The sequence below is a fragment of the Alligator mississippiensis genome, chromosome 1 (assembly GCF_030867095.1).
Source record: "Alligator mississippiensis isolate rAllMis1 chromosome 1, rAllMis1, whole genome shotgun sequence".
NCBI classification, from domain to species: domain Eukaryota; kingdom Metazoa; phylum Chordata; order Crocodylia; family Alligatoridae; genus Alligator; species Alligator mississippiensis.
In genome coordinates this window covers 448,581,501-448,594,513 of record NC_081824.1, presented here as the reverse complement: position 1 = coordinate 448,594,513, position 13,013 = coordinate 448,581,501, and the positions used below count along the sequence as shown (strand labels likewise).

General features: G+C 56.4%; 2 non-coding genes across 2 annotated transcripts; both read left to right on the top strand.

Annotated features, from left to right (window-relative positions):
- The first annotated feature begins 4,246 nt into the window (after positions 1-4,246).
- On the top strand, positions 4,247-4,432 carry LOC132247851 (U2 spliceosomal RNA). The gene has a single exon (XR_009459276.1). It is a non-coding gene; the product is annotated as a U2 spliceosomal RNA (small nuclear RNA).
- A 3,996-nt stretch (positions 4,433-8,428) lies between these two features.
- LOC132247854 (U2 spliceosomal RNA) lies at positions 8,429-8,623 on the top strand. Its single transcript, XR_009459279.1, has one exon. It is a non-coding gene; the product is annotated as a U2 spliceosomal RNA (small nuclear RNA).
- The last annotated feature ends 4,390 nt before the right edge of the window (positions 8,624-13,013 follow it).

Genomic DNA, 13,013 nt, shown 5'->3' with positions numbered 1-13,013 from the left:
CTGAGGGGGAGGGAGGACGAAGACAAAATATTGAAGAAGCAGTGCTTGAATTAGTGGAGGAGGGTCTGGAAGGAGAAAAGAAGGAGCAGAAGGGAGAGGAGGAAGGTGGGGCTGAAGCATTAAAACAATTAAGAGGAATGGTGGAGCGTCTGGGGGAAGTTGACACAGCTGAGGGAGGGAGTTGGGCGGAGGAGATGGAAGCTGTGGAACAAAGAAAGAAAAGGAAAAAATTTTGGGGGTTGAAAGGGGGAAAAAAGAGAGTGGGGATGGAAACGGAGGGTGGGGAGCTGGGGGAGAAAGGGGAAGAGGGAGGAGGGAATGGGGGACGAACGTTTATAGGGAGGGAGGGAAGCGAGGGTGGGGGGGGATACTTGAGTCCTGGGGCGGTGGAAGGTCTGGTCGTCACAACAGGGATACGGAGACCTGGGATGGTGTTTGCGGGAGAAGGGTCTGAAAGTGAAATAGAGAGTGGGAGCGGGAGTGGGGTGGAGGGGTGAGAAGACAAACGGGTTTGGTTTGTTTCCTATTGAATTGTGAAATGGTGTGCAAGATTATTTCTTTAAATGTGAGAAGTCTGCTGACAAGGAAAAGGTGGGAGAGGGTGGGGGGGTGGTTAAGAACTGTGGATGCAGATGTGATTTGTGTCCAGGAATGTGGGATAGGGTGGGAGAGGGGCTATGGCTTTTTGAGGAAACGTTGGGGGAAGGGGCAGTCTTGGTGGAGTGGGGCGGGAGGAAATAAAGCGGCAGGGGTGGGTATTTTGTTAAATGGAACACGGGTGCGGGTAATTGGGGTGGAAACATTAATTGAGGGACGTTTGCAGCACATGAGGATGGAGGTGGGGGGTGAGGAGGTGGGGGTTTTTAATGTATATGCACCAGCTGTGAAAGCTGAAAGAAGGGGATTTTTGAAAAAGTTGGGAATCTGTGGGGGTGGGGGTGGAAAGAAGGTTTTTGTGGGGGATTTTAATTGTATTATAGAAGAAGGGGATAGGGAAGGGGGCGTTGGGGGGGGGGGGTTCTGGATTCTACGGGGCGATATTTGAAGAATTGGGTTCGGGAAGAGGGGTTGCAAGATGTGTGGAAGGGAGAGCGGGTGGGAACAAGGATGGATCCAGGAGGGAAAAGGGTGTCGAGGATTGATTTTGTGTTTGTGTCTGAGGGGGTAAGGGTGGAGGGTAAGGAATTGGGAGAAGTGGGGTTCACTGACCACAAGTGGTTGAGGGTGGATTTGCGGGTGGGGGAAGGGGGGGGGGAAGGGGCAGGGGGGTGTGGAGGTTGAACACTAGGGTATTGGGGGAGGAGCGGGTGTGTGGGGAGTTTGAGGAGGAGTATAGGAGGTGGAGGACGACAAAGACTCTTTTTAGGTCAAAGTGGGAGTGGTGGAGGGTAACAAAGGAGAAAATTCGAAGGTGGTTTATTCGTGTGGGGAAGAAGAAAGTGTGGGAAAGGAAAAGGGAGTTGGGGAGATGGCAAGGGAGGGTACAGGAGTTGGTGTGAGAGGCGATGGGGGGGAAGGATGTGAAGTGGGAATTGGGGGAGGCGAAGCGGGCAGTGGAAGAGTGGTTTCGGGGGAAAGAAAGGGAGAAGTTGTTTTTGGCACGGGCACCATGGGTAGGGGAGGGGGAGGAGTGGGGGAAATATTTTGCGGAGAGGGTAAGGAAAGGGAGGAGGGAGGTGGGGGCAGTGGTCACGAGGGAAGGGGTGCGGGTTGAAGAGCAGCGGGAGGTGCTGAGGGAGGTAACGGGTTTTTATACAGGGTTGTACAGGGAGCGGGAGGTTAATGAGGAGATGGGGGAGAGGTTTTTGGGGGAACTGGAAGGGAGGGTGGGGGAAGGGGAGGGAGCGGATTTGGAAAGGGAGATGGGGGAGGAGGAGGTGAGGGAGGTTTTGGGGGGAATGAAAAAGGGGAAGACACCGGGTTTGGACGGATTGCCAAAAGAATTCTATGAAAGGTTTTGGGGCTTGGTGGGGGGGGATGTGGTGGAGGTGTTCAAGGAAATTATGGAGGAAGGGGTAGTGGGGGAGGGCTTTGCGGTGGGGGTGGTGGTTTTATTATATAAGAAGGGAAATAGGGAAGACCTCACTAATTGGAGGCCAATCACGTTATTAAATGTAGATTATAAGTTGTTCACAAGGGTGTTGGCATTGCGGATGGGGAGGTTTTTGGGGGGAGTGGTGGGGGAAGATCAAACGTGCGGGGTGAAGGGTAGGAGATTGGTCGATACACAATGGGTGTGGAGGGATGTTTTAGAATATGTGAGGGAGAGGGGGTGGAGGGTGGTGATGGGGAGTGTTGATTTGGAGAAAGCTTATGATAGTTTGGGACATGGGTTTTTGTTCAGGGTGCTGGGGCGGATGGGCTTTCCGGGGAAATTTGTGGGGTGGGTGAGAGCTTTATATGGGGGAGCACGTAGCAGGATTTTGGTGAAGGGATTTCTGGGGGAGGAATTTCGGGTGGAGAGGGGGGTGCGCCAAGGGTGCCCCCTGTCTCCGGGTCTGTTTATATGTGGCATGGAGCCACTAGCACAGAGGGTGAGGAGGGATGGGAGGGTGAGGGGGATTCAGATACCGGGGGGGGGGGGAGGTGAGGGTTAGCTTGTACATGGATGATGTGGGTTTTATGGTAAGGGATGAGAGGGCTTTGAGGAGGGTGGTGGAGGGGATTAGGGAGTATGGGGAAGCGGCAGGGCCACGGGTGAATAAAGGGAAAAGCACTTTGCTGGCGGTGGGAGAATGGATGGGTTTGGAGGAAGTGGGGTGGCGGGTAGAGAGGGAGGGGGTGAAAGTTTTGGGAGTATATATGGACGTGAGGGGGAAGGGGGAGCGGGCGTGGGAGGAGGTTCGAGGGAGGGTGAGGAAAAAGGCGGGGATATGGGGGACTAGGAATTTATCTTTTAGAGGAAAAGTGCAAGTTATAAAACAGTGCTTTTTGCCAATGGTTTTGTTTGTGGCGATGGTGTACCCGCCCACCTGGTTGCAGGTGAGGCGGGTGCAGAGGGAAATGTGTTTGTTTTTTTGGGGGGGAAAGACTGAGAGGGTAGCCAGGAGGGAGATTTATAAGAGGGAGGATTTGGGTGGCTGGGGTGTTCCTGAATTGGAAGTTTTTTTGTATGTGCATTTTTGGAAAGGGGTGGTGAGGGCTGGGGGTTTGGAAGGGAGGAAAGTGGGGGCAATGGTTAAGTATTGGGCGGGAAGGTTTCTGAGGCGACTGGGGTTATATGGGGGGAGGTGGACGGAGTTGTGGGCTGAAAGGCCGGCAAGGTGGTATGAGCGGGGATGGGGTTTCTTGAGGGCGAAGGGTTTGGAGGGTTTGGGGTGGGAGGGTTTGAGAGAGTCGAGGAGGGTGCTAGGGGAAATTCGGGGGAGGGACAAAATGGCAGATATAGGGGAGGTGGCGGAAGGGCAGGTGGGGAGGATTTGGAAGGGGATAGTAGGGAAGAGATGGAAGGGGGAACATGAAGATTTTGCATGGAAGGTGATAAGAAGGGTATTACCTGTGCGGGCGGAACAAAGGAAATGGGGATTGTTGCGGTCAGGGGAATGTCCAAGGGAACTGTGTGGGAGGGAGGAGACGGTGGTGCACGTTTTATGGGAGTGTTTTTATGCACAGAGGGTGTGGCAAAGGGTGGCAAAGTTTTGTAAGGCTGTAGGGTGGGGAGATTGTGTATGTTATGAGGGGGCTTTATATGGGTTGGTTAAGAGTAAGGTGAGGGAGTGGGAAATTAGGATTTTGTTGTTGTGTACACGGGTGGCGGTCTGGAAAACAAGGTGTCTGTTGGTACAGAAGGGGTTGTTTTTTACTTCACGGGAATGTGTGTATTTGGCGTATACGGAATCGGAATATTATCGGAAGAAAGGGGAAGGGGACTGGGGAGATCTTGATTGGAAAATATTGTTTCAGTAGGAGGAATGGTGGGAAAGGAAGAATGAAATATGTTTTGGGTGATGTATATATTTGTGTTATATTTCTGTCTCTGGAATAATTATGTAAATAAGTTTCTTTTTTTGGGTTTTCCGTTTATGATGGGGATATGTTTGTATTGATTTTTGAAATAAGAAAGAAGGTGCTTAGTTTTCTGCTGACTTAACTATGTAAATAAGATTTGTTTTGGAATTTACGTGATAAGGGGATATGTTTGTATTGTTCTTTGAAATAAGGGAGAAGAGTTTTTTTTGTTTGTAATGATGCTTAAGGTGGAGAAGCTGGTGTTTTGTTTTGTGTGAGTTGGCTTTTTATGCTTTTGATACTTTGTTATAAAAAAAAAAAAAAAAAAAATCTGTTCTTATCAGTTTAATCGCTGATACGTCCTCGATGTGAGGACCGACGCATTAAACGCATTTTTGGTGCCGGGAGCGGGCCTCGGAGCTTGCTCCAGCCCCTCCACGCATCGGCCCGGTATTGCAGTGCCTCCGGGCCCGGTGCCCGCTCCCCTCCCGGGGGAGCGCCGCCTTCCTCCTCTCTGGGTTCCAAAAGCAGCGGCAGCGGCAGCAGGGGCGGGGCCCCTGGGCAGCCCCAGGGGGCAGGCCCTATGCAAAGGGCTGGCTGCCGCCGCGGGGCGGGCAGCCCACTGGCAGGGGAGGGAGGGAGCGCGCGCCCTCCTGCTCGGCAGGCAGCACGGCCCCGCCGCCGCCTCCCGACGGGGGGGAGGCCGGGGCCCCGGGTGGGGCCCCGGGGCCCAGGCCGGGGCGGGCAGGCGGGCGGGGGGTGCGGGGCGGGACCTTTTCCGCGTCGGCCTGCGAGGCCCCTTAAGACCAGACGCTGCCTTCGTCGAGCGTCATCGTCGTCGCCGCCGCCGCCCAAAGCCAGAGCGGGCGGGCGAGCGGCGGGACGTGTGCAAGCGCAAGTCAAATGAAAGCAGTAGACGGAGACCGGGGCAAGCGGAAGGAAGGAAGGAAGGAAGGAAGGAGGCCCGAGTGGAGTCGAGCCTAGCCTGCAGCGCGATGCTGCCAGCTAGTGGAGCGACCCAAGCGCTGGCTTGCGTCCAGAGATGCTTCTCGAGCAAACCCCGGGCGGGCGGGCCGCCCTTCTCCCCTTGTACTCGGCCTCGGCTGGAGTGCTGCGGTCGCTCGGTCGGTTTTGGGCTGGCTCCACAATTCCAAAAGGACGGGCGTGACGTGGAGAAGCTGGAGAGAGTCCGTCCAGAGAAGAGCCACGCCCGCCGCTGCGCGCGATCACAGGTCAGGGAAGCCGACCCTACCATGACAGGCTGAGAGCCCTGCCTGCCTGCCTGCCTGCCTGCCTGCCTGCCTGGAGAAAGCCCAGGCTCGCTCGCTCGGGGGCGGTCTGATGGCCACCTCGAAGTTGACCACCAACCAGTAGCTGGGGGAACGCGTTTGTTCCCCAGAGCGAGCGAGCGAGCGAGCCCCAAGGAAGGGAAGGGAAGACGACCCGGTCGAACGGTCCTCAACTAACTAACTCCTACAAGGCTGTTTCAGGCTGGACACGAGGAACAATTGCTTTCCGGTCCGAGCCCCCAAGGCAAGGTCTGTCGGGAACAGCCTGCCACCGGAGGTGGTTCGGTTCGGTTCGGTTCGAGCGCCTGCCTCCCTTGAACCCCTTCCAGAGCAAACGGGATGCTTCTCTTGCTGGGATCCACTGAGCCCAGCGGACGGACGGACTTCCTTCCTTCCTTCCTTCCTTCCTTCCTTCCTTCCGGCCGGCCCTTTGGGCAGGCGGGGCTGGACGGACTCGATGATCTTCCGAGGTCCCTTCCAGCCCAAACGTCGATGAACTCGTCGAGTCGAGGAAGGAGCGGCACGCACCTGCCCGCCCGCCCGCCCGCCCGAGAGAGAGAGAGCGAGCCAGCCAGTCGCTCAGTCGCCAGGCTCCGGGACCGGCCGCCGCCGCCGCCGGGGCCGCCCCCGGCCCTGCTCGTCGGGCCCCCTGGGCCGCCGGCCCGGGGTGCCCGCTCCCCCTCCGGCCTCGAGCAGGTTATCGCTTCTCGGCCTCTTGAAGGCTCAGATCAAGTGGCGGTCGGGCGGAGGTCCGACCGCTGCTTGGTCGGGCCTCGAGAGGCCGGGAGTATGGAGGATGAGGAGGAGGAGACGTTGGTGCGGAGACGTGGATCGGTGACGGAGGAGGAGAGGTTGGAGCGGAGATGCGGACCAGTGAAGGAGGTGAATCGAGCGGTAGCAGTAGCGGATGGTGGCGGAAAGATCGGGACCAGGTTGGCGGAAGCGGTGAGCGGACGAAGGAAGACGGACGAGGAGAAGGGAATCGGAGAGTGGACTGGTAAGGAGGCCGTGGAGACGGGAGGTTGGAGCCTGGCGGGACGGAAGAGGAAGCAGGAGGTTACCGGGAGGCAACAGGACCAGGAGGTGGGGAAGGAGAGCAGTGGAGCAGCCGAGGAAGAGAAGCGGAGAGAGGGTGAGAAGGACGCGCGGCAAGTACGGGAGGAGAAGAGGAGGAGAGAGAACGGAGGAGAGAAGGAAGAAGAAGAGAAAGAAGAGGAGTACGGCGGGATACCTTGGGGGGAAGAAGACCCAAGGAGGTGGGTCAAGCTTCGAGTACGCGTAACTTTATCGAAGGAAGGATTTAAGGGGGCGAGGACCCTGGCAAGACAGGAGTTTATGGAAAGAGTACTGTTTACAGACTTAAAGATAAACCCGAAGGACTTGAGCGCTGTGGTGGCGTATGAGAACTATAAGATGTGGGTAATTACGTTTTGGAGAAGGGAAGCGTATGAAAAGTTTTGGGGGGTGCATGCAAAGTTAGTGAGGGAGGGGGTGTTAAAGGGGTTGGAGTTTGAAGAAGGGGAAAAAGCACGGGAGCGGGTTATTTTGTTGAGGTTATTTAACGATGTGCTGGAAGCAGAGGATATAGTGCATTTTTTGGAAGGGATGGTGAAAAGGGTGTTGTGGGTGGATAGGGTTTTGGATAAACATGTAATATGGACGGGGTCATGGAGAGCACGGGTGGTGTTGAAAGGGGAGGAGGATGGAGGGGGAATAAGGCATTTGCCTTCCTCTATCCAGATAGGGCCGCACAGGGGATATATTAGTTACTTTGGACAACCCAAAGTGTGTAGTAGATGTGGAAGGGGGGGGCATATCGCGGCGTTTTGCCAGTTCACTGTGTGTTTTCGTTGTGGGGGGAAGGGACATAGGGCGGGGATGTGCACTGAGAGAGTTACTTGTGGGTGGTGTGGAGAAGAAGGGCATGTGAGGAGGAACTGCCCCTTCTCATATGCAAGTAAAACAAGGCCAGGGAAGGAAGGGAGGGAGAAGGGAGTAGAGAATGGGGGGAGGCAGGGGATATTGTGGAGGAAAGTTTGGAAATGGATATTGGGGGGGTGGGAGTGCAGCAGACGGGGAAAAGTGAGGTAGTGATGGTTTCGAGCGAGGAGTCGGAGGAAGAGGGTCGTGAGATGGAGGAGGGTAAGGGAGGGATTTTGAAGGGGTTGGAAGATAAAAAGGAGAGTGGAGAAGGAGGCAAACTGAGATACAAAATGGAGGGGGGAGAAAGAAGTAAACAAGAAAACAAAATGGAGGAGAAAGAAGGAGACAAAGATGGCTGCCGAAAGAACAAGGAGGAAGGAGGGGGAGGGGTACGCAAAATGGAGGGTGCGCAGGCAAGCAAACAGGGAAACAAAATGGAGGATGTTGAGGGAGGTAAAGATGGCTGCCGGACAAAGAAGGAGGAAGGGGGAGGGGTAGAGAAGGTGGGTACATGTGGAAGTTTGGAGGGGTCAAAAGGACGAGGAGATTTGATTCGGGGGAGTGAGTTGGGGAAGCAAGGGGGAGGGGGCGGGGAGGTGGGGATACGAGAAGGTGTGCCGAAGCCACAGAGACAAGGGGAACTAAAAGGGGGGAAAGAATTGGGGAAGCAAGGAGGACGGGTACGAATAGTAGGAGTAGGGGGAAGGGTGGAGGGGCAGCAGGGACAAGGGGAACTTAAAGAGACGAGTAGACCCCAAAGAGAGGAGGGAAAAGTGGGAGAAATGCGGGAAGGGGTGTTGGGACCGAAGAATGTGAGGGTTTCTGATTCAAGTAGTGGGTCGGAGGAGGAGGAGGAAAGTGAATCGGAGGAAGAGTCGGAGGACAGTTTTGAGTCAGGGGGAGATGAGGTGTATTCTTGGGAGGAGAGAAGGTTGCAATGGGAGAAGCAGCGTTTGCGGAAAGGTTGGAAGAAAGTAACGAGTGTGATGAAGTGTGGGGAGTCAAGTCTAAGCAAAACGGATAAGGGGAAGCTGGTATTAGGAACTGTGGAACCAAACAAAAAGTAATGGGGATTATATGAAATGTTAAGGTGTGGGGATGAAATGAGAAATTGAAGGAGGGTAGATATGTAGGGTGTGTGGGTGAATGTTATTGATTTTGAGCTGTGGAAATGGGAAAGATGGCTTAATGTTTTTGTTGTTTACGGGAATGTTTGCATGGTATTGATATGTTGAAATGAGGATTTTGTGTTTTGAGTCGAGATTCTAATATTTTTGGTACTTTAATAAAAAAAAAAAAAAAAAAAAAATCTGTTCTTATCAGTTTAATCGCTGATACGTCCTCGATGTGAGGACCGACGCATTAAACGCATTTTTGGTGCCGGGAGCGGGCCTCGGAGCTTGCTCCAGCCCCTCCACGCATCGGCCCGGTATTGCAGTGCCTCCGGGCCCGGTGCCCGCTCCCCTCCCGGGGGAGCGCCGCCTTCCTCCTCTCTGGGTTCCAAAAGCAGCGGCAGCAGGGGCGGGGCCCCTGGGCGGCCCCAGGGGGCAGACCCTATGCAAAGGGCTGGCTGCCGCCGCGGGGCGGGCAGCCCACTGGCAGGGGAGGGAGGGAGGGAGGGAGCGCGCGCCCTCCTGCTCGGCAGGCAGCACGGCCCCGCCGCCGCCTCCCGCCGGGGGGGAGGCCGGGGCCCCGGGGCCCGGGCCGGGGCGGGCAGGCGGGCGGGGGGTGCGGGGCGGGAGCCCGCCCAGCTCGCCGGGGCCCGCCGCGGGCCCGGAAGCGGCGCCTGGAGGGTGGGTCGGGGAGGCCGGGGCCCTCCCGGCTATTGGCAGGCAGGCCTTGCAGCCTCTTTTTCCACGTCGGCCTGCGAGGCCCCTTAAGACCAGACGCTGCCTTCGTCGAGCGTCGTCGCCGCCGCTGCCACCCAAAGCCAGAGCGGGCGAGCGGCGGGACGTGTGCAAGCGCAAGTCAAATGAAAGCAGTAGACGGAGACCGGGGCAAGCGGAAGGAAGGAAGGAAGGAAGGAAGGAAGGAAGGAAGGAGTCCCGAGTGGAGTCGAGCCTGCAGCGCGATGCTGCCAGCTAGTGGAGCGACCCAAGCGCTGGCTTGCGTCCAGAGATGCTTCTCGAGCAAACCCCGGGCGGGCGGGCCGTCCTTCTCCCCTTGTACTCGGCCTCGGCTGGAGTGCTGCGGTCGCTCGGTCGGTTTTGGGCTGGCTCCACAATTCCAAAAGGACGGGCGTGACGTGGAGAAGCTGGAGAGAGTCCGTCCAGAGAAGAGCCACGCCAGCCGCGCGCGCGATCACAGGTCAGGGAAGCCGACCCTACCATGACAGGCTGAGAGCCCTGCCTGCCTGCCTGCCTGCCTGCCTGGAGAAAGCCCAGGCTCGCTCGCTCGCTCGGGGGCGGTCTGATGGCCACCTCGAAGTTGACCACCAACCAGTAGCTGGGGGAACGCGTTTGTTCCCCAGAGCGAGCGAGCGAGCCCCAAGGAAGGGAAGGGAAGGGAAGGGAAGGGAGGACGACCCGGTCGAACGGTCCTCAACTAACTAACTCCTACAAGGCTGTTTCAGGCTGGACACGAGGAACAATTGCTTTCCTGTCCGAGCCCCCAAGGCAAGGTCTGTCGGGAACAGCCTGCCACCGGAGGTGGTTCGGTTCGGTTCGGTTCGAGCGCCAGCCTCCCTTGAACCCCTTCGAGAGCAAACGGGATGCTTCTCTTGCTGGGATCCACTAAGCCCAGCGGACGGACTTCCTTCCTTCCTTCCTTCCTTCCTTCTGGCCGGCCCTTTGGGCAGGCGGGGCTGGACGGACTCGATGATCTTCCGAGGTCCCTTCCAGCCCGAACGTCGATGAACTCGTCGAGTCGAGGAAGGAGCGGCACGCACCTGCCAGCCAGCCCCGTTCGCCCGCCCGCCCGCAGGAGAGAGAGCCAGCCAGTCGCTCAGTCGCCAGGCTCCGGGACCGGCCGCCGCCGGGGCCGCCACCGGCCCTCCTGGGCCGCCGGCCCGGGGTGCCCGCTCCCCCTCCGGCCTCGAGCAGGTTATTGCTTCTCGGCCTCTTGAAGGCTCAGATCAAGTGTAGTATCGGCTGTTTTCAGTGTGAGAACTGATGCGCTAGTCATGCGGGGTCTCTAGAAGCCCATGAGCAGCGCAGCGCAAGAGACGGAGGAGACAGTGGTACAGAGCATAATGGCTGCTTCGAAGGTGAGGCCGGATATGCAGATGAGTATGCAGATGACGGCGGAGGCAGGAACCGAGGCAGAGAGAGTCCGGGAGCAGAGACGTCTTTTGGCGAATCATATCGGTGAATGGGCGGAGACCAGAGATGGTGAGCAAATGGCGATGGAGGAGGAGAAGGAGGAGGTGGGGTGGACCCACGTGCAACGAAAAGGTAAGGCCCACGTGGGAGCGGGGGGGGGGGGGGGGGGGCAGAAGACCCCTGAAGATGGAGGAGGAGCCTCGCCGGCGGCAGGAAGTCGTTGGGAGATACCAGGGCCAGAGGAAGAGGCAGAGCCTGAAGAAGCAGGAAATGGAGGCCAGGGTACAAAATGGAGGGTGAAAGTAACTCTCAGCCATGAGGGCTATAAAGGAAACAAGACGCTGAGGCGTGGGGAGTTCGTGGCAGAGGTGCTTTTGAGGGTTCTCAAAGTGAACCCAAGAGACTTGTACCGTGTGATTGCATTTGATAACAGAAAGGTTTGGAATGTCACTTTTGAAAATGGGAACAGTTATGCAGCGTTTTGGAAAGCACATGAGGAGGCCCAGAACAGAGGGGATCTGGAGGGCTTGGTTTTTGACATGGGGCGGAGAGAGCGAGAGAGAGTTATATACATCAAGATGTTTACTGAGGTGGACCAAAAAGACGAAGTTAAAAGATGGCTGGAGCAGAGGGTGGAACGGGTGGCATTTGTCGAGAGAGAGTGTGATCGCTGGGGGGTGTGGACCGGGGCATGGAAAGCAAAGGTGACGCTCCGCGAGGTGGTGGGGAGGCCCGGGGCAGTCAAGCACTTAGCTTCGGCAGTGCAAATTGGGCCATGCAGAGGTTACGTGGTATATCACGACCAGCCCAAGCTGTGTAACCGGTGCGGGCAAGAGGGGCACCTGGCGGCCTTCTGTCGCCTTACTGTGTGTTACCGCTGTAGGGGCCTGGGACACACAGCTCAATTTTGTAAGGGGAGCATTGTGTGTCAAGGTTGCGGGCAGGAGGGACACACGCAGCAGGCGTGTCCCTCGTCCTACGCTAACCGCGTACGGAGGGCGGGGAGTCGTGAGGAGGCCCGGGAGGAAGTGAGAATAATGGAGGAGGCGGCACAGAGGTTTGTGCCAGAGCAAGGGGATGAGATGTTTGTGGAAGAAACACAGGTGGAGGAAAGATTTAAGAGGAGGAGGTTTACGAGGGGATCGAAGAGGCAGCCAAAGAGCTGGTGGAGGAGGAGAATGTGGAGATGCGGACACAGAAGACAGAGGAGGAAGGAAGGGGGGATGAGGGATTGCAACATTTGAGGGGCATGGTAGCGGAATTGGAAATGCAACATGGAAAGGGACAAAAGATGAGTTGCATAAAAGAGAAAGCGTGGGCAGAACAACTGGAGGAGATGGAGGCAATCGAACAAGGGCGGGACGGGAGTCTCAAGAAAAGGAAGAACTCCAGCGGGGAGGAAAAGGGGACGAAGAAGCCGGGGGTGCAAACCGAAGGTGGAAAGAAAGGAGGGAAAGGGAAGAAGAAAGAGAAGAGAGAGGGGGAAAGGGAAAAGACGGACATTTTGGGATTTTTGAACCCAGAAGTGGTGGGGGAGCGTTTGAAAACACCTGGGAAATGGAGGAAAGGGGTGGAATCTGTGCTGGAGACATCGGAGAGTGAGAGTGGGGAAGAAGTGTGAAAAAGGGGAAGTTTATTGTTGTTACTCGCCATGGAAGGGGCATTGTGTGTAGTCTCCTTAAATGTGAGGAGTCTGGCATCTAAGAAACGGTGGGAAAGGATGGGAGGGTATTTGAGGGCGTTAAGGGCTGATATTATTTGTTTACAAGAGTGTGGGATCGGGTGGGAAGATTATGGGTTGCTACGGAGAAGATGGGATAAGGGAAGATCGTGGTGGGCCGGGGCAGGTGGAAATAAAGCGGCAGGGGTGGGGATCTTACTGAATGAAACACGGGTAAAAGTAACCGGGGTGGAGGTGTTAGTTGAGGGGCGCCTGCAACACATGAAGGTGGAGGTGTGGGGGGGAGGAGGTGGGGGTTTTCAACGTCTACGCACCAGCGGTGAAGGAGGAACGGAGGAAATTCTTTCGGAGATTGGCGATATGTGGGGGAGGGGGAGGGAAAAAAGTTTTTGTAGGAGACTTCAACTGCATTATCGAGGGAGGGGATAGGGAAGGGGGGGTGGGCGGGGGAAGTTTGGATAGTACAGGGAGGTGTTTGGGGAAGTGGATTCAGGAAGAGGGGCTGATGGATGTCTGGAAGGGAGAGCTGGTGGGAACGAGGATTGACCCCAGGGGACAGAAGGTTTCGAGAATTGATTTCGTGTTGGTTTCGGAAGGGGTGGGGGTGGAAAGGAAGGAGGTGGTAAACGTAAGGGTGTTGGGAGATGAACGGGTATGTGGGGCTTTTTGGAAGGAATACGAGGGGTGGCGGTCGTTGAAGATTTTGTTTAAATCTACATGGGAGTGGTGGAGGGTGGTGAAAGAAAAGATTAGGAGATGGTTTATAGGGGTGGGAAAGCAGAAGGCATGGGAAAAGAGGAGGGAGGTGGGGCGGTTGCAGGGGAGGGTGCAAAAATTGATTCGGGAGGCGATGAGCAGAGGGGAAGTAAAAAGGGAGTTGGGAGTGGTGAAACAGGTGGTGGAGGAATGGTT